This window comes from Symphalangus syndactylus, chromosome 17 (genome assembly GCF_028878055.3).
Source record: "Symphalangus syndactylus isolate Jambi chromosome 17, NHGRI_mSymSyn1-v2.1_pri, whole genome shotgun sequence".
Lineage (NCBI taxonomy): Eukaryota > Metazoa > Chordata > Mammalia > Primates > Hylobatidae > Symphalangus > Symphalangus syndactylus.
Window position 1 is genome coordinate 99,268,598 of NC_072439.2, and position 26,557 is coordinate 99,295,154.

Below are 26,557 nucleotides of genomic sequence, written 5' to 3' on the forward strand. Positions count from 1 at the left end.
TCAGAAGTTTGATACTAGCCTGGCCAACAGGGCGAAACCCCGTCTCTAATAAAAAATGCAAAACTTATCTGGGCATAGTGGTGTGCGCCTGTAATCCCAGCTACTCGGGAGGCTGAGGCTGGAGAATCACTTGAACCCAGGAAGCAGAGGTTGCAGTGAGCTGAGATCATGCCACTGCATTGCAGCCTGAGTGACAGAGCGAGACTCCATCTCAAAAAACAAAACAAAACAAAAACAAAAAGACCTATCTAACAGGTTGTTTCTTATCAAAATAAACATGCACTTATTATACTGAACAATTACACTCTTGGGCATTTATCTTAGAGAAATGAACACAAACTGTACATTGGCATTGATAGCAACTTTATCTGTATTCATATAAAACTGGAAACAACATAAATGTCCTTCAGTGGGTAAATGGTTGAACAGACTCTGGTACATCCCTACAATGGCATACAACTCAGCAATGAAAAGGAACGAACTCCTCATACATGCAACTTGAAAGGATCATAAGGGTATATTGTGTGTAGTGATAAAAGGTGATCTCAAAAAGTTATATCCTATATGATTTCATTTACATAACACCCTCAAATGACAAAACTGTAGAGATGGAGAGCAGATTCATGGTTGTCAGGAAACAGGGATGGGTTAGGGAGGTGTGACTCTAAAGAAAAGGGAGTTGCTTTTTGGTGATGGAATAGTTTTGTATCTTGATTGCTGTGGTGGTTACACAATCTATATGCAGGGTTAAATTGCAAGTTGCATAGAACTACACACACACATGCATACACACAAATGAGTTCATATAAAAATTGGTGAAAACTGAACAATGTCTGTTGTACACTTACTAGTGTTATACCAGTGCCAGATATTGTACTGCAGTCATACAAGATGTCACCCTTGGGGAAGTTGGGTTCAAGAGACTATACTCTATTTTTTTCTTTTTTTGAGACAGAGTCTCACTCTGTTACCCAGGCTGAGGTGCAGTGGCATGATCTCGGCTCACTACGACCGCCACCTCCCAGGTTCAAGCGGTTCTCCTGCCTCAGCCTCCCGAGTAGCTGGGATTGCAGGCATACGCCACCATGGCCGGCTAATTTTTGTATTTGTATTAGAGAGAGGGTTTCACCATATTGGCCAGGCTGGTCTCGAACTCCTGACCTCAAGTAATCCACCCGCCTCGGCCTCCCAAAGTGCTGGGATTACAGGCATGAGCCACCACACCTGTAGAGTATAGACTCTATTTTTGAAAGTTTCTGTGAGCCTATAACTATTTTAAATAATTTTTTAAGTTAACAAACTTACATTATGGGAATAAAAAGTTTTGCTGGAGACTTCAGGCTGGGCTGGTTAACAGCTCCTTAAAGATACACTTTTTCCTCAAAGCTCTTCCTAAATGCTTTTACTTCATTAAGTAGCCAGTACGAAACAAGGAGCAAATGAATTCATATTCCTCTCCATGTTAAACAAAGGCAAAACCCCCAAAATGTTGAACAAGTCTATGAATATATGGTGCTCGATTGGTCCTATTTCTTCAAGGCAGAAGCCACTAGAATATGAGTTTATAGAAGGCAGGGATAGTATCTTTATGATTCTAGCACCTAACGTAGGTTTTGGCTCATAGGAAGAGTCCAGCAAAGGCTTTGGAAGAAAGAAAAATCAGGCGGGAGGGAAAAATAAGGGTGGAGAACAGGAAAGGACCTCTTTAGTGTCCGCGCAGGAAGGATGTATTCAGTTAATGACAGATCAGTGTACAGGACCAGCTCCACATAGTGGAGGCAGTGCGGGCAGGGAAGGAAAGCTCCCACTGTGTGGACTTCTCCATCCTTACAGTGAGAATCAGAACTCTTGCGGCCGGGCGCGGTGGCTCACTCCTGTGATCCCAGCACTTGGGGAGGCCCAGGCGGGCGCATCACGAGGTCAAGAGATCAAGACCATCCTGGTCAACATGGTGAAACCCCGTCTCTACTAAAAATACAAAAATTAGCTGGGTGTGGTGGTGCAGGCCTGTAATCCCAGCTACTCGGGAGGCTGAGGCAGGAGAATTGCTTGAACCCGGGAGGCGGAGCTTGCAGTGAGCCGAGATCGCACCACTGCACTCCAGCCTGGGCGACAGAGCGAGAACCTCTCTCAACAAAAAACAAAACAAAAAAAGAAACAAACAAACAAACAAAAAAGGATTCTTGCTGGACTTCCCTTTCCCCAAGACAAGGGCTTCTGGCTGAGGCTGCATCTACATAGGCAGGAGCCAGGCTGGGAATGGAGTCCAGAAAGACTCACCGACGCAGCCTGTAGTGGAGAGATTTTATTTTATTTAATTAATTAATTTATTTTATTTTATTTTATTTTATTTTATTTTTTTGAGATAGAGTCTCGCTCTTTCGCCCAGGCTGGAGTGCAGTGGCGTGATCTCGGCTCACTGCAAGCTCCGCCTCCCGGGTTCACGCCATTCTCCTGCCTCAGCCTCCCGAGTAGCTGGGACTACAGGTGCCTGCCACCGTATTTATTTTATTATACTTTAAGTTCTAGGGTACATGTGCACAACGTGCAGGTTTGTTACATATGTATACATGTGCCATGTTGGTGTGCTGCACCTGTTATTTTATTTTTTTGAGAGGGAGTTTTGCTCTTGTCACCCAGGCTGGAGTGCAATGGTGCAATCTCGGCTCACGGCAACCTCTGCCTGCCGAGTTCAAGTGGTTCTCTTGCCTCAGCCTCCTGAGTAGCTGGGATTATAGGTGCCCACCACCACACCCAGCTAATTTTTGTATTTTTAGTAGAGATGGGGTTTCACTGCATTGGCCAGGCTGGTCTTGAACTCCTGACCTCAGGTAATCCTCCTGCCTCGGCCTCCCAAAGTGCTGGGATTACAGGTGTGAGCCACAGCGCCCGGCCTTGTAGTGGAAAGGTTTTAAAGGATGAATATGAGCTGAAATCTTGACTGACAGCCCAGATTGAGCCAAGTGTGAGCAAATACCAAACCCAGTCCAGAAGCTGGATGTGAAACCCGAGGGCAACCTACAATCAGGAGGCAGAAGGGGCCAGGATTGGGAGGCAGAAGGGGCCAGGATTGGCATGTGCCAAAGACGAGCAGGGAGCGTGGAAACAGCGGAGGAGGCGGGCATCACTCTGATTTGTTCTGGTGTCCTCCTGCGTGGCTGCCCTAAAGGCATAGCCAGAGCTGACTGCCTCACTGGTTACTCGCTACATAAAGGAGTGAGGAGAATATGAAGCGTTTTAAAATAGCTTGGACTTATCAACCTGTTAGAAAAAAATGAGTATTTATGCATATTCTAAGGGCTTCTTTCCTCAACACTATTTTGAAGATTATGTCATTCAGTTTTGGTAGGTTGCCTGGGTTCAACATGAATAACATTACCAAATTGCTGCTTGTTCTAGTTCATACCTCCTTCTCCCATATGACTCTAAAGGCTTTCAGAAAAAATAGCACATGGCCGGGTGCAGTGGATCACACTTGTAATCCCAACACTTTGGGAGGCCGAGGCAGGTGCATCACAAGGTCAGGAGTTCGAGACCAGCCTGACAAACACAGTGAAACCCTGTCTCTACTAAAAATACAAAAATCAGCTGGGCGTGGTGGCGGGTGCCTGTGATCTCAGCTACTCGGGAGGCTGAGGCAGGAGAATCCCTTGAACCAGGGAGGCTGAGGTGAGAGTAAGCTGAGATCGCACCACTGCACTCCAGCCTGGGTGACAAAGCGAGACTCCGTCTCCCAAAAAATAAAAAGAAAGAAAAAGAAAAAATAGCATGTTCCCATTTTAGGGCCTGTTTTCCACTTCATTATTTGGTTACACTGCCTCTCCTATACTCACATGTCTTCAAGTTCCATACTTTCTCTAATAATCCTTGACACTACGGCATAGCTACTCAAGTTTACAAGGTTCAGTGATAGGAATTGAGCGGAAAGATGGATATTTAGTTTCTCTAGAGATGCACTGAACATAAAACTGTGAGGCCACGTTTTCCTTTATGACAGCTCTCGACTTACACTTCTCACCCGTCTTCTTAACCTTTCACATTATTTCCTGAAGCCATTTCGTCTTCCTGCTAAAATGCCAACCTAAAAATAAGTAATCACACTGAAAAGGATCCAGATGGAAACAGAAAAACACGGACATACTCATTCAGGACGTGAAACATTTTCTATATTTGTCAGTAGACTTAAGTTTCCTTCTCATCTTCATTTGCGTCTCATCACAGAGGCGTATTAGAAATCTTTTGACCCATTGAAACCAAGTTCACTCTATGTGGCTTTTGATTTCAGGTGATATTAGTGGATTTTACCTTGAAATAAATGTGATTAATCTCTATTTTTCATTTAGTCAAACCAAGAATTCAGATTATTGTGTGTGTTCCTAAGAGGCATACTAGTTGTTCATTTCAACCAATTGGAAAAAGAAGGATATATCGAGCTCAAGAACTTGGCAGATTCCCTAATTTCTTTTGCTGTACGAACGTGGAAGGCCTTTTAAGGCAGGTCTTTACCTTCTTGGACACAGATCCTCAGGACGTAAGAGTCATAAAACCAGGTGAACGCAGCAAACTATAAGCAAAGCCAGAAATACAAAATATCAGACTAATCAGAATCTCTAACGAATTACTATTTTTTAAAATTCCTTTTAAATTATCTTTTTAGAAGAACAACACACACGTACACTTATATCAGAGGAAATTTTGTGATTTCCTTGTTTTCAAGGAAGCTGCTGATATAAGTCCACGTTTGTTTATAACGCTCATGTCTTCCTTATCTATAGTCCTGTTCAATGGCAACTGGCACTCAGAATAAGAAATTTGAGACACCACAAGATATGAAATTACCAAAGAAAAAATTAATGTATCCTCATTATCAAGGCAATAAATCCTTCCATACCATATTAGAATATTTATCAGAATAAAGAGTTGAAAAAAATGTTTACTGAATAACTATCTCTTAGCCAAGAGAGGTCTCCCCTGGGCACCATGATGAATATCTATGAACTTGTATTGAAGAATTATAAATTTTAGGACCAAGTTAATAATCTAAGTTACTGAGGTCTATAAATTATCCCCCACAACTGAAAAAAAATTATTCCCTAAATTGTGGTGCTTTAGAAAATGGCCTAAAAGTGAGACTTAGACCACTGTCAACAGGTTTAATTTCACATGAATAATAATAATAATAATATAATAATTATTATTATTATTATTATTTTGAGATGGAGTCTCACTCTATCACCCAGGCTGGAGTGTAGTGGCGGATCTCGGCTCACTGCAACCTCCAGCTCCCAGGTTCAAGTGATTCTCCTGCCTCAGCCTCCCGAGTAGTTGGGATTACAGGCGCCCGCCACCACACCTGGCTAATTTTTGTATTTTTAGTAGAGACAGGGTTTCACCATGTTGGCCAGGCTGGTCTCGAACTCCTGATCTCAAGTGATCCACCCGCCTCGGCCTCCCAAAGTGCTGGAATTATGGGTGTGAGCCACTGCACCTGGCCTAATTCCACATGAATTATCAGCCACAATTCGATTATCTTGTGGGCTCCAAAAATGTTTTTAAATTTTAAAGTACAGGTTCAGGCCGGGCAAGGTGGCTGACGCCTGTAATCCTAGCACTCTGGGAAGCTGAGGCAGGCAGATCATCTGAGGTCGGGAGTTTGAGACCATCCTGGCCATCATGGGGAAACCCCGTCTCTACTAAAAATACAAAAATGAGCCGGGCATGGTGGTGCATGTCTGTAGTCCCAGCTACTCAGGAGGCTGAGGCAGGAGAATTGCTTGAACCCAAGAGGCAGAGGTCGCAGTGAGCCAAGATCCACTACTGCACTCCAGCGTGGGCGACAGAGCGAGACTCTGTCTCAACAAACAAACAAACAAAGTACAGGGTACAGGTTCTGCAAAGGCAACCAAATGGTTGTTGTGCACATCCTCCAGAAGATGCACATCCTCCAGAAGATGTTGAGCCACAAACCAAAACCAAGAGTGTGCCCCTTTAAGTACTTTGAAGGTGATGAAAGTACAACCACTCTATTCTCCCTATTCACATGTCCAGATTCCATCATGTACATCTTACTCAGACACAGCTGGAACCAGAGCTGGATGTGACCTCTCCCTTTTTTGGGCTCTGAGCTGTGCAAGCACTGGCATGTGACTCCAGCACAGCTGTTCATTCCCCGGTCAGGGTCCGGCCCTTTCTCTAGTGACCTGTATTGTATTCTACTCTGTAACATAATGATTTATCTATATATTTTATCTCACCTACTAGATTATGAATTTTTGAATGCAAGGACCTTGCCTGTTTTATCTTCTTTGAAGTAACGCAGATGAAAACTCACTGTAAATTATGAAATACTTTCATGGGTCTAACTTTCCATTCTTTGTAAAACTATTTGCATTTATTAGCACCTAACACATTGTAGATGCCCAATAAAGATTTGTTGACTGACTGAATAAATGAACATCTCCAATTATTTCCCTCCTATCACCAGAATTCCACATGGTATCTAGTAGAGTTTGGCCCAGCAAAGAGAAGGTCAACTCTCTAAAGGACATTTGTTGGAACAGAGCCCAGCAGGCTGACCTGCCATCCTCAGTTCACCGCCCATCAAGCGCACATACCGCCGCCACCTCTTCCATTTCATATTCTAGTATTTGGTTGCACCCTGCGGCATCCTGGCGAGCTGTCCAGGAGAGCTTCCTCCAGGAAATGTGGATGCCTGACCCCACACTAAAAAGGTATTTCAGGACTGGCTAGTGGAGGGGCTGCCACAAACTATCCCCACCATTTTGATGTCCAAAAAGTAAGCATTAGCACAACTCTCCTCCCCCAGGTAGCAAGGGGAACAAAAACCATGGAAACCAAAGTGAGCAGCCAATTAGGAGAACAGAGCAGGACGCTGGTTTTCACCTCGCTCTGCCAAACGCACAGGAATAAACACAACGGAGAAAGGTGTTCCGCTTTCAAAATGGAAACTTCGCAAGGCTTTCTCAATCGTTTTTTTAACCACCTGTAATCTGCTTTGAATAGGGATGTTACCTTAAAAAAAAAAAAAAACACACAGCCAGGAGTGGTGGCTCATGCCTGTGATCCCAGCACTTTGGGAGGCTGAGGCAGGTGGATCACCTGAGGTCAGGAGTTTAAGATCAGCCTGGCCAACCTGGTGAAACCCCGTCTCCACTAAAATATAAAAATTACCTGGGCATGGTGGTGGGTGCCTGTAATCCCAGCTACTCAAGAGGCTGAGGCAGGAGAATTGCTTGAACCCAGGAGGCAGAGGTTGCAGTGAGCCAAGATCGTGCCACTGCACTCCAGCCTGGGTGACAGAGTGAGACCCTGGCTCAAAAATAAACAAACAAAAAGCACAACCTTGTTTCAATAACATATGTGGAAAAACTCTAAATAAATCACTTTCTCATTATGAAATACTTCTCCTGTTTTAAAAACCAGATTCAGGAATTTGACTTTAAGAAAGAAAAAAATGAAATTTCATAATGGCCGCTCTCTGCAGTGAATTAATAACTAGAGGCCCACTGGCCACCTGCTCGTGGCCTGTCCTGCATTCTTACCCAGTCACAGGTGAACTCAGAAGCACTTGGGTTTATGACATTTTTGCAGTGCTCCATTTAGAACATTTACCAACTGCTGTATTTTTTTCCACACAGTCTCACTATTTCATTATAAAGACTAGAAGAACAGGCCCTTGTTCTCAGGCAAGGAAACACAGAAGCTTCATTTGTTTATTATTTTTAACTACTACACATTTTGTGTGCTTTATAGCTTCTTCAGTGATTGTTTAGTTGTGAATATATCGGCATGTGATTTGAGGTCAGCTGTTTGTTCCCTGGGTGGTACAGCCAATCCATAATCTTGATAGGGAGAAATCTCATTAAAATCCAAGCTGTAAATTCTAGGCTGCCAACGAATACTCTCCCTCTCTTCAAATCTTCTGTGTCTATCATGAAAAAATTCTCAAACTGTTTCCCTTTCCCTGAATATTACTGAGAATATATTTCAAAGGCATTATTCTCTTCTTCATTGCTTCATTTGCTGTTACTCTTCCTCATTGCTCTCCTGCATTGCTCTTCTTCATCACTTTGAAAAAGGCAGACAGGCAAACAAAAGAAAATGGTCTCTAATGCTACCACCCAAAGATAATCACAATTAATATTTTGGTGCAGAGTCTTCCAGGCTGCTTGAGAGAGGTTTTTTTGTTTGTTTGTTTTTGCTTTATTGGGGTTTTTTTGGTAATAAGCACCAAAAGAAACTGAAAATAAGTTTTGCCAGAGTTTTAAAGTGATGCTGTCTTCTAAAAAATTTTTTTTGCTAAGCTAAAACCACATAAGATTTTCTTTCATTTAATATTTTCAGTTTGCCACCAGTATACATACAGCTAAAGTGGGCCATCAGTCTATGGGAAAATGGGCAGGTTTTTTTTGCTTTTTTTGAGATGGAGTTTCACTCTTGTTGCCCAGGCTGGAGTGCAATGGTGCAATCTCGGCTCATTGAGACCTCTGCCTCTCGTGTTCAAGCAATTCTCCTGCCTCAGCCTCCTGAATAGCTGGGATTACAGGCATGCGCCACCACGCCTGGCTAATTTTGTATTTTTAGTAGAGAGGGGGTTTCTCCATGTTGGTCAGGCTGGTCTTGAACTCCTGACTTCAGGTGATCCACCCACCTCAGCCTTACAAAGAAAATGGGCATTTTCAAGAAAAATACGTGAACTTCTGCCGTTTCAGAGTCCATTACAAGAATGCTTTGACCGATTCCATTTGTCTCATTTCTGTACCTCCCAGATCATCCTCCACCCAACTCCAGCTCTTTTTTTTTTTTAATTTAAATTTTTATTTTTTTTGAGATGGAGTCTCACTCTGTTGCCAGGTTGGAGGGCAATGGCACGATCTTGGCTCACTGCAACCTCCGCCTCCTGGGTTCAAGCGATTCTCCTGCCTCAGCCCCCACCCTGAATAGCTGGGATTACAGGCACGTGCCACCACGCCCAGCTAATTTTTGTATTTTTAGTAGAGATGGGGTTTCACCATGTTGGCTGGGATGGTCTCGATCTCCTGACCTCGTGATCCACCCGCCTTGGCCTCCCAAAGTGCTGGGATTACAGGTGTGAGCCACCATACCTGGCCCTCCAGCTGTTCTCAAACCCTTACTCCAGGATCCCTTGTCTGCTTGTCTTGCTTACAATTTTGCTTCTGAGGGAAGAGAGTACAGTCAAAGGGATGAGATTGGAAGCAAATACACCCAAATATTAATAGAGGTCAACTCCGGTCAATTGAAACACAGGTGTTGGTTGTATTAGTTTCTGTACTTACAGATATTTTTAAAGTTCTAGATATTAACAAAACAAAGCTAATAAAAGACATGGTCTCTGTGTTCCAGGAGCTCAGGGTCTGGTCATGTGTAATTAATTACAGTAAATTCAAGATTTGCAAACAGATCTTTCCTCTAGAGGGCTTTCTAACGAGGTTAGCACAAGGTGCTAGACTCTAGCAGCTATAGGAACACAGAGCATGGAGTATACTCCCCCTCCACGTTTCCTTGGAGAATGTAGAGAGGCTTCTGCAAAGAGGCAAAGACTGACTTGACGCTTGGAGGATGAGTGGTTTTCCATGGTTTCCAGGGTAGGTAGGAGTGTGCTGCAGAAAGCCCTGATACATGTAAATCAGACTTGGAGACCAAATCATATGCTTGGGGAAGAGAGACTGTTTTCAGTATGGCTGGGGTTGTTCTGTGTCAGCAGATAAACTTGGAGAAGTGGCGAAGAGTCCCATGGGTCGAGCTACCCAGTGGTTGATGAGAAACCCATGAAAACAGGGGAAGGCTATAATATGACTTTTGTCTTAGCAACATCCTTCAGGGGATGTCGTGGAACATGGAGTATAGAGGAGGAGTGGGGGCAGAGAGACTGACTAGGAGGCTGCCGCCACGGTAGAGGTGAGACAGGGTGATGGTCTGTAAGAGGGCAGTGGCAGAGAGCAAACGGGGCAGATGAAAAATCTTTAGAAGATAGAATCTAACCTGCAAGGAGACAAATTAGAGGTGGGGGTTGCGGGAAGGAAGAGGACAAAATCAAGAGCCACTGCTGGGTTTCTGACTTGAGTATTGGGTTGGATGGTGGGGTAAATTCACCGGGATTGGGAAGAGTAGAAATGGAGAGGAAACAAATGAGTACAATTTGCAACATGCGGCTGGGCGCGGTGGCTCACACCTGTAATCCCAGCACTTTGGGAAGCCGAGGCGGGCGGATCACGAGATCACGAGTTCGAGACCAGCCTGACCAACATGGTGAAACCCTGTCTTAACTAAAAATACAAAAAAATTATCTGGGTGTGGTGGCACATGCCTTTAATCCCAGCTACTCAGGAGGCTGAGGCAGGAGAATTGTTTGAACCCGGGAGGCAGAAGTTGCAGTGAGCCGAGATCATGCCACTGCACTCCAAAAATAAATAAATACATAAATAAATAAATAATTTGCAACATGCTGATCTTGGGAAACCTGTGGTACATCTTGCTTGGAGTTGCCCAAGAGACCATGAAGCATAGAGATTGGAGTGCGCTCAAGAAAGTATTCTCTCTGAGCTGGAGGAAGACTCATCACGTGGATGCCACCTTGGCTGAGGTCACTGAAGACGAGGTGTTGAAGATGTCCTGGGAGGACTGAGGGAGGGAGAAGAACAGAGGCTGGAGCGCTCATGGAGCCCAACATTTAAGGATCGTGGAGGGAAGGGGAGGCCGTGAAACAGACTGAGTGGGTGGTTCAAGGGGAGGGAGGATGATCAGGAGAGAGCCACGTCCGTCAGTGTCACATCTGCTACAGAAGAAGATCATCTGAAGAAGGAAGGAACAGTCACTAGGTCAGAGCAAGCAGATAAGTCTAGTAAGACACAGCATTGCTGGATAAAATACAGCATGTCCAGTTAAATCTGCATTCAGATAGAAATGAATACTTTAAAAATATTGTTCAATTAACACATTTTTTATTTTAATTTTTGTGGGTACATAGTAAGTGTATATCTTAATGGGGTACATGAGATGTTTTGACACAGGCCTGCACTGTGAAATGATCACATCATGGAGAATGGGGTATCCATTCCCGCAAGCATTTATCCTTTGTGTTACAAACAATCCAGTTACGCTCTTTTAGTTATTTAAAAATGTACAATAGAGCTATTATGCCTATGGTGACCTCGCTGTGCTATCAAATAGTAGGTCTTATTCATTCTTTCTATTTTTTGTACCCATTAACCATCCCCACCTTCCCCAAAACGAATACTTTTTAAGTATAAGTATGTATATTACTTTGACTTGCTAAGGATGGGAAGCCTAGCAAGAGAAAGACTAAAATCTGCAGGTAGATATGGTAGTTAAAGCTAAGTCAGAGGACTGCAGGGAGCAGATGCAGGCGGGGACTGGGAGGTGATGCATGTCAATCAATCTTCCTGGAAACCAGGCTTTGAAGCAAAGGGGTAGGGGACAGGCTTAAGACAGGGAGAATTTTCTTTCTTTCTTTCTTTCTTTTTATTATACTTCAAGTTCCGGGATACATGTGCAGAACATGCAGGTTTGTCACATAGGTATACAGGTGCCATGGTGGTTTGCTATACCCATCAACCCGTCATCTACATTAGGTATTTCTCCTAATGCTATCCCTCCCCTTGCCCCTCGCACCCTGACGGGTCCCAGTGTGTGATGTTCCCCTCTAAAACAGGGAGAATTTTCTTAAAGGGAGCAGACATTTCATATTGTCATTTTCTCCCCTCCCCCCACCACCAGCAGCCAGGAACCACGTGAGGTTTAAGACCATGTCTTAGTTATTTTTGTAATCAAAGCTCTGACCTGGCCAGGGCCTTCCTTTTGTGCATCAGGAACTCAATACATGTTTACTAAATTAAATCCTTAGACTGGATTTCTCCAAGTCAATTGTAAATAACCGAGGTAATCAAGGAGGTGCATTACTTTTGTGTCTACCTGAAACTTATGACCCAACATATTTTGGGCACATCTAGTCTACACTGATGAGAACGATCTGTGGAATTGTGTCTGCTCTCTATGTCTACTTACCGGTGAAAGCAGTCTTCAATCCTAGAGGCCAGTGTCCCTTCTTCCACCTACCAGTGTATAGTAGAAGCAGCAGCAGCAGCAGCAGGAACTAGGAATCTCTTAATTGCTTTGTGCTTGTCAAGATTATGCAGCTTTCCAGGTGAGTAAAACAGATCCCAAAGGTCCGGCTGAGGGGGAAAAAGAAAACCACCCTTGCACTAAAGCAGCAGAGTAAGTTGTTCAAGAGGGTTTTTGGGGCCCGTGGGAAACTTCAGCAGCCTCCAGCCTGATCTGACATTTGCTGCTCCACTTGGCTTACAAACTGCCTTTCTTCCTTTACGCAGCTAAGTGAAATCTACTCACCCCAACGGAGGAATAAACCAACCGCAAAACAAACCTATTAAGAGGCTGCTCAAGACTGCCTTAAGTGATCCAAAGCAGGAAACAAAGGCACGTGTGCTTTGAAAGAAAGATCTTCTGCATTTCTGCTCTGAAAACACTCTCAAGTCAACATTGGAGACACTTGTGGACTCTGCTTGCAGGGAGGGAGGAAGTAGGAGCTGGTGCTGAAGTGAGGGATCAAGGACTCCTGTTCAGGCTGTTAGAGAATGCAGACCCCAGCATTCTGTACTTTGATTTGCTAAGTATGGAAACCCCAGTAAGATAAAGACTAGGATCTTTCTTTTTCCTTCCACCATTAGACCTTGCCCCTGAAGCAGACCCTAGAGAAGATTAGAAGTCGATTTACCGGGGAGGTGACCCATAGCAGGGACCCGGTGGACCCTGGAGTGGGCAGGGTCTGTTGGTGAAAGAGGAAGGAGAAAAGTGGTGGATTGGAAAAGCTTGGATTTTGAGGTTGGTTTAGACCTGGGTTCAAATCTCAGATCCACCTACTCTAGTTCTGTAGTATTGGGGTGTCTCAAATGGTGCTTAAGAGCAAAGCTTTAGCGTTGGATGCATTTGGGTTTAATTCCTGCTGCTACAAGTGGACTCAGAGTAGTATTTTTCAAGATACCTTCCTTTTTTTTTTTTTTTTTTTTGGAGACAGGGTCTCACTCTGTCACCAGGCTGGAGTGCAGTGGTGCGATCTTGGCTCACTGCAATCTCCACCTCCCGGATTCAAGCAATTCTCCTTCCTCAACCTCCCAAGTAGCTGGGATTACAGGCGCCCGCCACCACGCCTAGCTAATTTTTGCATTTTTTAGTAGAGACGGGGTTTCACCGTTTAGCCAGGCTGTTCTTGAACTCCTGACCTCAAATGATCCACCAGCCTCGGCCTCCCAAAGTGCTGGGATTACAGGCATGAGCCACCATGCCCGGCCCCCAAGACACCTTCCTTACATATTTTCCTTGCATCCATTTTGCCACTCTGGCTGTGGGAAAGGGAAAATGATGAATGGCATCTCGGGAAAGAGGAGAATGTGGTATAGGAAATGCATCTGTAAACAGCAGAAGGGACAGGAACCCTTTCAACGTCAAGGTGGCATGGAGAAGGGGTTTGGGGGGAGTGGGAGGCAAGAGGGAAGGGAAGGAGGAGGGCAAGTGGCCAGACACTTGTGGCCTGGCTCACTGGCCAGGCCGAACCCACAGGGAGAAGATTAGAAGTGAGTTCAGCTGGGGGGGGGGCGGATTTCCCAAGAGTAGTTTGTATCCCCCCCCTCCTGCTAAAGAAATCCTGGGAGGAGACTGCCCTGTGGACGGCCTCACAATGACCTGGGTGGCCTCGCGGAGATAGAGGCAGGACTACACCTTGCCTCTGTGCTCCTCAGCCTGACCTGGAAGCCTCTGAGGGCCCACTGGGGAAAGCAGAAGGTCACTGAGAGGTCAGCTGAGGGCAGCAGGCCTGCCACAGGCCTCTATGGCAAGGGGGAGGTGACCCACAGCAGACGCTGTGAAGATTGCCTGCACCACAAGACACAGGTGGAGGCCCAGGTTGGCTGTACTGGGAAAAGCTGGGGCGGCACAGAACCAGCAGCAAGAAGAAGGGGAGAGGGGGTGAATACCAGGCCCAGGTTCAAGAGAACAGACATGTCCTCTGGCATGGACTTCAGCTGCAGGTGTGAACTGGGCCCTGGGAGCAGGCACACGAGGGACTTCTCCTCCTAAGGTGGCGAGAACCCAGGGGATAGGACAAGAACTAGCCTTCCTGCAGGGAGGAGGGAAAGAGGAAAGCTCAGAGAAGGACAAACAGGCCTGGAAGGAAGTTTGAGCCTCGAATTATTGGAACACAGTACTGCTCAAAAGAAATAGACAATGGAAAAAAACAAAAACAGAAACAGAAATTCTTTTACCTCCCTTCCCCCGCAAAAAACACGAGATCTTTGACTTGACAAGTTTTTGTTTGTTTCCTGCTCTTCAGTGGGATTTGGGATTCTAGAGGACAAAATGATCAGTTAAAGAAGATGAAGTACCCACCAATTATCCACATCTGATAGGCTGGGTATAAATTGACAGCCCTCACTCCACAAACTTTGTAAACTTGGGTTACCCACTTAATTTCTTCTAGCCTCAGCTTCTTCATCTACAAAATGAGAATCAGATGGCTTCATCCGGGTTGTTGTGAGGATTAAATGAAATGACACGTGCCCAGCTCCCTGGGAACAGTGCCCAGCACGTAGCTGTGCCCATTAATGGTTGCATAACATCATTACTGAGCTTCTATGAGCTTCATTTTCTTCCTCTGTAACTAGGAACTGCGATATCTATCTCACACAATAGGTGTGCAGACAGTGTAACTTCTCTTTCCCTTCTACTCCCTGTCTGAAGAGTACAGTTTCTCTTTCTCAGCATCTCCAAATATATTAATCTCCCTTCATTTATTCAGTCAATAGTATTTGCTGGGTTTCTGCTCTGTTCAGAGTTTTCTCCTGAGGGTTTCCAGGATGATGCATGGGCAATGTTGATCCTTCTCAAAGAGCTTCCTAGTCAGCTGGTGGAGGGATAGGGGCCGATATTCTTACTTCTTTATTATAGAAGGGAAAAATGATGAGACACACAGCAAAACCTCTGTGTTCACTTTGAAGAGGCAGCGTTTACTTCCAGTTAGAAGTCAGGGAGTGCTTCCCACATAACATGGCATTTGAACAGGGCCTTGCTGCCAGTATTGAGGGTAATGGGGAGACAGAAATAGATGAACTGGGCCTTGAAAAATGAGAAATCCTTGGCCATGTGGAGATTGGGGAGGGCAGTCTAGGCAAAGAATTGCCTCACACAATGGCACAGTGTAGGGTGTGATTTGAGAATGGGTAGGTGGTTCTCTGATCTATTACTAGATCAGAGAAGATAAGAGGTTAGGGGCTAATAGTAACCTGAAGAGTTAGGTACAGGCCTGATATGATGGGTTCATGATGCTACCAAGCTAAGAGTCATCAACTTGTCACGTTTCTAATATTATTTTGTGAAAGGAAGGAGAAGGGAGGTGGAGCTAGAATTTATTGAGCCCCAGACACATGCAAGCCCCTGCACTGAGACTACTGCTCTTTAGATAGTATGTCTACACCTCATGATCACGCTGGGAAGTAGATATTTACAGAGGGGGAAACTGAGGTTCAGAGAGGTTAAGTAACTTACTCAAGCTCACACAGCCAGAAAGTAGTCCATCCAGAATCAAATCTGGGTTTGCCTGATCCAAAGCCAGTGCTTTGAGACAGGGCCTTCATACTTACCTATTCCACCTGTTGCCTCATGGAAACACCCCTCTTTCCAGCTCCTTGTTTAAGGAAGTTATATGTCATGTTCTCTTACCGATAAATTAGCGGGAAGGGTGGCCTTGACCCAATCCGAGGAATTGAGGCTCAGTGGGGTGCTCTTTTTGGTTCTAGAATTCAAGATCATGGAAAACTGCCAGAAGGAAATGGGTCTGCTCCTCTCCCAAATGGTCCCATAACTAGTCTGGCCAGCTTGAGCCATCCAAGAGGAGAAAGTGGTCAGGGACCGTGACTCAGCTTAAGAAGGTAATGGGAGCTTACATGCGGAAAACCCCAAGATGCTTTCATCTGCTGTGCATTTATGCTCCATTAAGCCCCAGGGGATTATATTTTGCGGTGCCTCTTAAGTCAGGATATAGGATGGACTAATGTTTATTATTTGTGATAGGGTGCCTAAGGGAGAAGGCTCAGAAATGCCTGTCTCCTTAGCTGGAAATGACAAAATGAGACCTGAGACATTTTGGTTTTTGCACCACAAAGCCTTTCTCTGGGGAATGAGAGACCAGATCGGAGCACATGAGCTTTAGAGAAATGATGGATCCTTTCCTGAAACTGAGGCTCAAAGAGACATGTTGTCTTATCCAAGCTCGTGAGATGGAAACAGGCAGAGTCAACATGGGAACCCAAGTATTATGGCTCCTGGCTTTCTTACTGAGCCACACAAAGCAGAATACACTTACTTAATGGGAGAACTAAAAACTATTTACTCTCTTAATGGGCTACAATTGGTTTTACTAGAAACATCGATTTTTATTTTTTTGAGATGGAGTCTCACTCTGTTGCCCCGGCAGGAGTGCAGTGGCGTGATCTTGGATCACTGCAACCTCTTCCTCCTGGGTTCAAACGATTCTTCTGCCTCAGCCTCCCCAGTAGCTGGGATTATAGGCACCCACCACCATCCCTGGCTAATTTTTGTATTTTTAGTAGAGACGGGGTTTCACCATACTGGTCAGGCTGGTCTCAAACTCCTGACCTTGTGATCTGCCTGCCTCAGCCTGCCAAAGTGCTGGGATTACAGGCGTGAGCCACCGCGCCCAGCAGAAACAATAGTAATATCATCTAGTCCAATTACCTCATTTATAAATGAGAACACTTAGGCTCAGAATAGGAAACTGACTTGCTTAAGGTCACAATAATTTTAGCAGTAGAGGCCGGTCTGGGTCACAGATCAGCTGCCTGTGGTCAGCACTGACAGCTCTTTCCACGAGTGTTTAATATTAAGTTCCACTGACTGTGACATATATCTGTATCTCTATCTACAGCTACATTTATATCTATATCTACACACATGTTCTACTGGCTATGACCACCACCACCATCGCCCATGCCCACACACTCACGTGTGAACCAAGAGGTAATCAGTCACTTCCTTACCTTTATTTTTTTATTTTTTGTTTTTCATTTCTGAGAGAGTCTCATTCTGCCACCCAGGCTGGAGTGCAGTGGCGCGATCTTGGCTCACCACAACCTCTGCCTCCTGGGTTCATGTGATTCTCCTGCCTCAGCCTCCTGAGTAGCTGGGATTATAGGCGCATGCCCCAACGCCTGGCTAATTTTTGTATTTTTAGTAGAGACGGGGTTTCGCCATGTTGGCCAGGCTGGTCTTGAACTCCTGACCTCAGGAGATAAACCTGCCTCGGCCTCCCAAAGTGCTAGGATTGCAGGCAAGAGCCACCATGCCAGCCCACTTCCTTACCTTTAAACCGGCATATCTTTCCAGTTTTATAAAGGGGATAAATATGTCTTTTAATTTTAAAGCATTTAACAGCAACCAGTGAAAGAAAATCCCCAGATATTTGCTACTTTTTTTCTTTCTCTTTTTCACATCAGGCAGGTAATGTGCCAATGACAATGTCTAAAGGTTTGAGGGAGGCCCCTCTCAAAACCTAATCATCACACTTACAAACTACAAAAGACTCTTTCTTGGTACTTTTCTTGTTTGAAAGTACCTACATTTTGGGGCTCGAGACTCAGAAAGTCAGAGCGGAGAGTTGGGTCCCAAGCTCCATTCTGCTTTTCCGGAAGCGCCCCAGATGCTAGGCAGACTTCCGGCACTCTCTGTGATAGGAATCTCGTCTGTGGCCAAAACTGGGCCTCCATTTTTTTCACCACAGGAATATGCATGGCCTCGTTGCCGTCTCCTGCCTGGGCAGCAGCAAAGCCTCCCCAGACTGCTCTGCCCTGTGGAAGAGAAGGCCTGGGTCCTACTCTTCCCAGTCTCCTTTTCTGGGAGGTGGCCATGACTTGCTCCCATTAACCTGGGCAGAGGCTGTTTCCCACCTCTTCCTGCATGAATTACTTCATGGAGCCTCAGAGCAGGAGCCCTGGACTCTGCTCGCCTGGGATTACTGCTGTTCTGCCCACTGTTTCCCCAGAGGCTCCCTTCCCTGCATCTGACATGACTTTCTCTTCTGAGCCAGGCCCAGCAGGAAGGATGCGTTTGTGTTCTGCCCTGCATTCCTGCAGTGTCCCTCGGGTGTGGGTGGCTGGAAATGATTTGTGTAAGGCATTCAGCCAGCCTCCCTTTTAATCACTCCCATACTCACAGACAGAGGGAATCCCAGCCCCTCACCCAGGAGAGGGAAGGAACCTCATTCATTTTGATAGGGTCTCCCTCCATGGTGGGGTAAGCAGTGATTCTGGTCTCCAGGAAAGATGCCGCCGAGAGCCTCTTTCTCCGAGGCCTAATTATGAAATCGATATCTCCAGGAACCCCTCCCCCTTCCCTGGAGCTTCTGCAGGCAGACGCTGCCCAGATAATGTTCCAACATGCATTGACCCGGCAGGGCTTCCTGAGCGCCACTCTGGCTGGGGAGGAGGATGGGATCAGCTGGGCCTGGAAGAATGGGCAGGGTTTGCTTAGGACATTTCAGGGAGGCAGATGGTGTAAGCTGGGGTTGGGGTGAGGAAGGGAGAGAGTTAGGGGCAGCTTGAGGGAAATAGGGGTGTTTGCTGGGGAAGAGTGAGTGATGACTCGTCAGAGTCCTAACAGCAAACAGAGGACACAATTAAAATGGGATAGTTCCAGGATAGTTTATTTGCAAAGGTGCGATCATGGGGAAACCACAAAGAATAGTGCAGTTAACTGGTCTTAGTAAGAGCCAAGGTGTTATCACCTCTAGGCACAAAGAGACGAAGACCAGAACAGAGAGTCCTGCAGAGCAACTTGCCTCGGAAGGAACGGAAGACTTCAGTCCAAGGGCACAGCAAGCTGGAGGCAACCTTGCAGGGAGAGACCCAGACAGAGCTGGATTTGCAGTAACGCCGGCGAAGTTTAAGCTTCAGGATCCCAAGCTTGCACAGGTGACTTCCAAAGCCAGGAGGAGTTCTAGCGATGTATTCATATGTCACACATTTTGTAAATTTCGCACAAGTAAGATAGTTTCAATCCCAGGTTCCCTCCACTATGTATATCTCATGGTTGGGTGGCTTTGGCGTCGTTGTGGGCATTTTTAGGATCTGGTTAAGGGGAGATGGCTTTTGGTTTGGTTGGGTATATGTAGGTTGCTCACAGCTACTTCGTTTTTTTTTTTTTTAGGATGGAGTCTCACTCTGTCACCCAGGCTGGAGTGCAGTGGCGTGATCTCGGCTCACTGCAACCTCTGCCTCCCGGGTTCAAGTGATTCTCTTGCCTCAGCCTCCCGAGTAGCTGGGATTACATGTGTGTGCCACCACAGCCAGCTAATTCTTGTATTTTTAGTAGAGACAAGGTTTTACCATGTTGTCCAGGCTGGTCTCGAACTCCTGACCTCAGGTGACCCGCCCACCTCGGCCTCCCAAAGTGCTGGGATTATAGGTGTGAGCCACTGCACCCAGCCCACAGTCACTTCTGAATATACTTAATTCATCGCTAGCTGTCCTGATGTCAGAATGGCTTTCAGGAATACTCTCACCTCCAGCTCACCTGGTGTCATGACTTGAAGGTAATGACAGGACATATTGCAACATGTATGTGGTTAGTGGAAGAGAACAGAGGTTTGTAAGGTATGGAACCAGAAGATAGCCTATAGAAAATTCTTCCCATCATCAGACGTGCAATTTTAAGTGGAGAATTCAGTTCTCATGGTCAGAAATATAACGTAGTACATGCAACTCTAAATACACCATACTATTTTATTTTAAAATGGAATCTCACCCTTCGGAAATTCTTAAACTTCTGTGTTTGAGGCCTGTAAGCATAACAACATTTCAGATCATACCAAAAGTAGTAATTTTTTAAGAAGAAAGAAAATGCAGGTAGAAATAAAGGCCCTTGGACCAGTTGGTAATCTTATTGTTAAAGGGAAGTAAAGCATATTAACTCACTGGGAAAAGCTTTACATTTCTTGCTACTGTGATAAAAAATGCTGACATCTTTGAAGCTATCTTAGATTGGGTTCCCTGGAGGCTGACCATGAAATGGAAAGTTGTGGGCCGGAGACTTACCGTGGAGTGCTCTCAGGAGACACGTGTGAGGAAATGAGGATGGCAGGATTAGGAAAAGCTGATCAGAAATGTGGCCTCAGCCAATCTGACATCCCCAGCAGTGGAAGGATGGCTGTGTCGGCCTGAAGAGGGGATCTGTGCGGTGGCCACAGCTCCCTCCACAGATGATAACGTAGGTCTCATGATATGTCACTACAATGGGGACACCAAAGACAAACTGACTTATAAGTGTCATCAGCTCAAAGAGTAATTAAGATTACTTCCTGCACAAGGAAATTTGAAATGTCCTAAATCTTAGTGATATACGGAAGAAAATGATAATGTTCCATCATTTGACATTCTGTCATTTGACAATAATCTCAAAATTCCACATAATGTTACAATGAGTGGTGAAACTGAAACAGTTCTAGATGATCGATGATGAAAAATAAAATTTCAGGCCGGGTGTGGTGACTCACTCCTGTAATCCCAGCACTTTAGGAGGCTGAGGCAGGTGGATCACCTGAGGTCAGGAGTTCAAGACCAGCCTGGCCAACATGGCAAAACCCCATCTCTACTAAAAATACAAAAATTAGCTCAGTGTGGTGGCGCACGCCTGTAATCCCCGCTACTTGGGAGGCTGAGACAGGAGAATTGCTTGAACCTAGGAGGCAGAGGTTGCAGTGAGCTGAGATTGCACCACTGCACTCCAGCCTGGGTGACAGAGCAAGACTCCATCTCAAAAAATAAAATAAATAAAATAAAATAAAATTTCAACCAAGCCTACTGAAGACTGGGTTATATTTCCATTCTTTCTGTGGGAAATTATATTACACAGTTGTTGTATGAGACGTGAAGTATTTGCAGCAGGAAGATATGGGAAAAGGTATTGTAGAGTTTTCTAGGCAACTAAGAAAAATATCGTTATTTTTCTACATTTTGTGATATCTGTGTTGTTTGTAAGCTTTTTAAAAAGTGTAATTTGTCACCATTTCTTTTCTCATTCTAAATGGAGATTCACTTTCGTATCTAACATTTTGTTCATAATTGTGGGCTGGTAATACTGTAAGCTTTGGCCATAAAACCAGGATCCACACTGAGATCCCGCGACCTCACAGTCCTCCCTTCCTCAGGTGTCCTAGAGCTTCCCTTTGGCTGAGCCCAACAGAAGCCAGGGAGCCGCTCTGGGTCAGCCTCTTGGGGGAGAGCAGGATGACAGAGGGTGGAGAATGGATCAGGAGACACACGTTGAAGCTAACAGGCACAGCTCAGCAATCTGGAGCCAAATCATGGAGTCCTTGAAGGCTAGACTCAGCTTGCCCTTTATTCATGGAAAAATGACATCTGAGTGACATAAAGACAAAAATCTATATTGAAGGAGCCTTTAATTCAGGGTTGTAGAAGGTGCCTGCCGCTCACCACGGGTGAACCGAAGTCCTGCGTTCACACACAGGCCGGAGGACGTGTCTGCTCCTTCTCTTCTCTTCTGTGGCCTGGAGAATTTGCGTCTCAAAAGAAACTATTGGGAAGAAGCCAGCAGACAACACCATGAAGGCAAAGGGGCAGAGCACCAGCACCGTGGACATGACCACCCTAGGCCAGTCAGAGGATGCTGTTAGCAGCCCTGGTATCCTGCGTGTCCAGGTACATCCACCCACCTCCACGCTGCAGCTGAGGCCCTGTCTGCTTGTTCCTGCCTACCCAGTCAACTCCCAGAGGCAGCTCTGCGTGGCCAGTGCCAGCTGCACAAACAGAATCAGAGGGCCCTCCCGCCCTTGGAAGAGAGGAGCCCAAGTTTGGGGTGGAGGTGCCAGAACCGAATCCTCTGTTGACTCTTCTGTGACTGTCCTAGGGAAATGAAATCCTGGCCTCTTTCCCTAGGTCTCTTCCTGCTCTGTTGGATCCTGAGAGATTCCAGAGTGAGCTTCTTTCCTCTTCTCATCCCATCAACGCTCTCCTTGACTGATCTCTCCCACACTTTGTCCTCCACCACAAGCCAGGACTCCCGGATCTGCCATTATCTGCAGCCAGCTGGCCTTCCTCGGATCCTTTTATCCAACTTCCTATGACGCACCCCTGCTCGGGTGTTCCAAAAATACTTCAAAGGCAATATATTCAAGACCAAACTCACCAAATCCTGACAATCTTCCCGTTACAATAGTGCTCAGATCTGTTCTTTCCCATTCTCTCTCCTCTTCACTCCCCATGTGGGCTCCTATTACCTCCTGGCCAGACCATTGTCTCAACCTCCTCTGGCTAGACCTGTTGCAGCCACTCTGTTCAGCTCCCTGCCCTGAGAATCCACCCAACTCACAGTGCCATGGTGAGATTCCTAAAACACAGCGTGTCACTTCTCCGCTCAAACACCTTCTGGGGCTCCCTGTCACCTCAGAAATGGAATCCAAACCTCTCAGCCTGGCCATTTTTATTCTGTAGTCAGGCATGCAGTTATTTTAAAATATAAAATTATATATTTGCCCCCAAACAACTTCTCCCTGCTCCCCATTAGATGGTGAAGTTCTCGAGGAGGAGACAGGGCCTGGGGCACAACTGGCACCCAGGAAATGCTCGCTCAGTGAATGGGCACTTTGACCTCGGCCTCTTTTTCTACTTTTGGCACTCGCTTGTGTCTCCAACCCACCCTCCCCGATCAGGCTAGTCAAACCCATGTGCTCACTGCTCACCCACGTGCCCAAAGTCACCTCTCATCTGTGCTGTTCACATGTGCCCCACTGAGGGCTTTCTTCCCTATTCCCCCCGCCACTTCCTGTCAGCCTCTGCCCGCATGTGTATGTGGGAACCCAGGCATGCACACATGCACATGTCACATATACACTGCACACACACCACACACAACACACAACCACATACACATGTGCACATGTCACATATACACTGTACACACACCACACACGCACCCACACAGCGTACAACACACAGATCACATGCATATGTGCGCATACCACATATACACTGTATACACACACCACACTGCACACACTACATACTGCACATGACAGTGCACATACACACCACACACACATGCACACACCCCCCCCACACACACACAAACTCACACGCTGCTTTGTCTATGAAGTCTTTCTTGCTTCTTTCTCCTCCCCTTTTTTCTCCCCAGGAACTAATCTCCTCTCACAAGTTCCACAGCATTTGTTTGTATGGCTCCTATGGCGCAGATCATATTTTGCTGACATATTGCACTTACTGGTTTACAAGTCTTGTCTCCTCTACTAGACAGAGAGAGCCTCCACGATGCAGCTGGCAGCATTCATTTTTTTCTCTCCAACAGCAACTGGCCTACAGTGGGTATTTAACACCCGATTGTGAATGAATGCATTTGCCCTTCAAAGCAGGAAGGCCTTTCTTCTTGCTATGGATTAAACATATATTTTATTTCCACACATATAATTCATGATTACACTCTTACTGCAAAACACTCAAACAATATAAATAAAGCTAAAGTTCCTTTTGCTTAGCCCCAATCCCAATCCTCTCCCCATTTACATATCTATAAAATCCAGGTATAATATAGTTTTGTGGGTTTGTTAGTTTGTTTTTTACAAAAGCGGTATATGGTATAAATCATTCTGCAGCTTGATTCTTTCCCTGTACAATATGTCAAAGATATCTTTTTTATGTTTCTATGTATTAGATATATCGTATCTGATTCTAACAGCTGCAAGATACCATCGTTTGTATGTGTCAAGGTTTATTTAACCACTTCTTTATTGGTGGACATTAGCTTTTTCCAGTCTTGTCTTTTCTATTTTTTTTTAATTAGATGGAGTCTAGCTCTGTCGCCAGGCTGGAGTGCAATGGAGCGATCTCAGCTCACTGCAACTGCCAACTCCCTGGTTCAAGTAATTCTGCCTCAGCCTCCCCGAGTAGCTGGGATTACAGGCACGCACCACCATGCCAGCTAATTTTTGTATTTTTTTGTGGAAACGGGGTTTCACCGTGTTGACCAGGATGGTCTTGATCTCCTGACCTTGTGATCCATCCAACTTGGCTTCCCAAAGTGCTGGGATTACAGGCTTGAGCCACCGCACCCGGCTTTTCCAGTGTTTTCTTACAGCAGTGCTGCACTAAGCATCCTGTGCATCGCTTCTTGCACATGCCTTCTTCTAGAATAAAGAGAAGAAGTAGAACTTCTGAGTCAAAAGAAAGGCACATTTAAGGTTGTATTAGATTTAAGCAAAACAATTATATTAGATGTCAAATTGACTTCTAGAGAGATTGTATTTATACTCCCCCAAACCCTTGCCATCACTTGATATTTAAATCTTCAACATTTTCATCGATGCAATGAGAGAAAGAAGGTGTTGCCTTAATGTGCTTTTTCCCATTTATTCCAAGTGAGGTTGAACATCATTTTATGGGTTTGTTGGCCATTTGGCTTTTCTCTTCTGTGAAATGTACGTATTATTTGCCCATTGCTATATTTGGTAGCTTGCCTTTTTCTTATTGATTTGTAGGATATCTTTACACATTATAGCTATTACTTCTTTGTCTATTATTAATAAGTATATGTGGGAAACATTTTCTCTGAATCTGTTGCTTGTCTTTTAATTTTCTTGAGTGTGTCTATTTTGCTTCATGTGATTTCTTTATTTTTATTTTTATCTTTTTAGAGCTGGAGTCTCACTCTGTCACCCAGGCTGGAGTGCAGTGGCGCCACCTCGGCTCACTGCAACCTCCACCTCCTGGGTTCAAGTGATTCTCTTGTCTCAGCGTCCCGAGTAGCTGGGATTACAGGCGTGCATCACCATGCCAGGCTAACTTTTGTATTTTTAGTAGAGATGGGGTTTCACCATGTTGGCCAGGCTAGTCTAGAACTCCTGATCTCAGGTGATTCACCTGCCTCGGCCTCCCAAAGTACTGGGATTACAGGCGTGAGACGCCACATCCAGCCCAGGTGATTTCTTTTTAATCCAAATTTGCTTTTTTCCAAATGAATATGTGATTGTCCCAGCATTCTTTGTGGAAATACTCATCTACTTCCCGATAATGTGAAATGGCACTCTTACCATATAGTAAAATTTCCTATCTACATGGATCTATTCCTGGACTTTAAACTTTCCTTTATCACTCCATTTAAAGTCTGTTTCTTATAAACAAGATTAAGATAGATTTTCGTGGCTGTGCTGCGTGGTGGCTCGCGCCTGTAATCCTAGCACTTTGGGAGGCCAAGGCGGGTGGATCACCTGAGGTCAAGAGTTCAAGACCAACCTGGCCAACATGGTAAAATGTCATCTCTACTAAAAATTCAAAAATTAGCCAGGCGTGGTGGCATGTGCCTGTAGTCCCAGCTACTTAGGAGGCTGAGGCAGGAGAATTGCTTGAACCCGGGACGCGGAGGTTGCAGTGAGCGGAGATCACACCACTGCACTCCAGCCTCGGCGACAGCACGAGACTCCGTCTCAGAAAAAAAAGATAGATTTTTGGTTTTTTAGCCCAGTCTATATTCTGTCTTTTAAAGAGAGAATTCAGTTCATTCACATTTAGTGTACAACTGTTGTATTTCATTTTATTCCTTCCAGCTTATGTTTCTAATGATTTTTTTTCTTAATTTTAGTGGCTTGCTCAGGTTGCTGTCCACCCTTATGAATGTGGACATTTTCATGCCGTGAACGGTTACATCACCTTTCCTTTCCTGGTGTTCATAACCAAACTCTATTTCTTTAGTATTATAGGGATACGAGATATGATTTCTCCACTTAGACACTCTATTCTCTGACTATTCCTCCCCTTCAGGTGCTTCTTTCCTCCACCAGTGAGATATTCAGAATACCGTTACTTTCCCAATTTTCTTCCTGTCACCCCTATGTTAGTCTATGGGATGCTTTTACTCCCCATGCCCTGTCTCCAGCTTCTAGGTGCAGCGGAAACTGCTTAGCACTTTTCCTTCTAAATCCCGTCTCTACTGAAAATACAAAATCAGGCAAGTGTGGTGGCGCGTGCCTGCAATCCCAGCTACGCAGGAGGTTGAGGATTTCCTTTGCAGTATTTCACGTCCAAGAATCCTTATTCAGTGTTACACATTTCCAGACAGTCTGTCATTATCCATTTACATTTAATAATACATATGTATATATCAATACATACATAAATATATATATACACACATATGTGGGTATATATGGTTAAATATGTATGTATATATACACATATATAGTTAAGCATGATTTATCATTCACTTCTGTTTCCTCTTTTCTTCTCTGTTAGAATTCATTCGATTTTGGTTGAAGTCTTTTTTTTTTTTTTTTTTCTGAGATGACCTAAGTGATCCACCTGCCTTGGCCTCCCAAAGTCCTGGGATTACAGGGCATGAGCCACTGCACCTGGCTTATTTTGGGTGAAGTCTTTAAAACTCTTTTCTTCAG

At 45.1% G+C, this 26,557-nt stretch overlaps 1 long non-coding RNA gene and 1 pseudogene across 4 annotated transcripts in view; both read right to left on the reverse strand.

Annotated features, from left to right (window-relative positions):
* Window positions 1-17,576: 17,576 nt before the first annotated feature.
* On the reverse strand, window positions 17,577-17,670 carry LOC134733397 (uncharacterized; annotated as a pseudogene).
* Window positions 17,671-20,985: 3,315 nt separating this feature from the next.
* Window positions 20,986-26,557, reverse strand: part of LOC134733249 (uncharacterized) — a 28,432-nt gene continuing 22,860 nt past the window's right edge. For 2 of the 4 annotated variants that reach the window (XR_010116751.1, XR_010116753.1), the window contains exons 2-3: window positions 24,163-24,298; window positions 20,986-23,544 (exon numbers count right to left, since the gene is read on the reverse strand). This is a non-coding gene — a long non-coding RNA (uncharacterized lncRNA). The remainder of the gene's footprint in view (window positions 23,545-24,162; window positions 24,299-26,557) is intronic. The other 2 variants (XR_010116752.1, XR_010116754.1) reach the window with 2 other exon arrangements.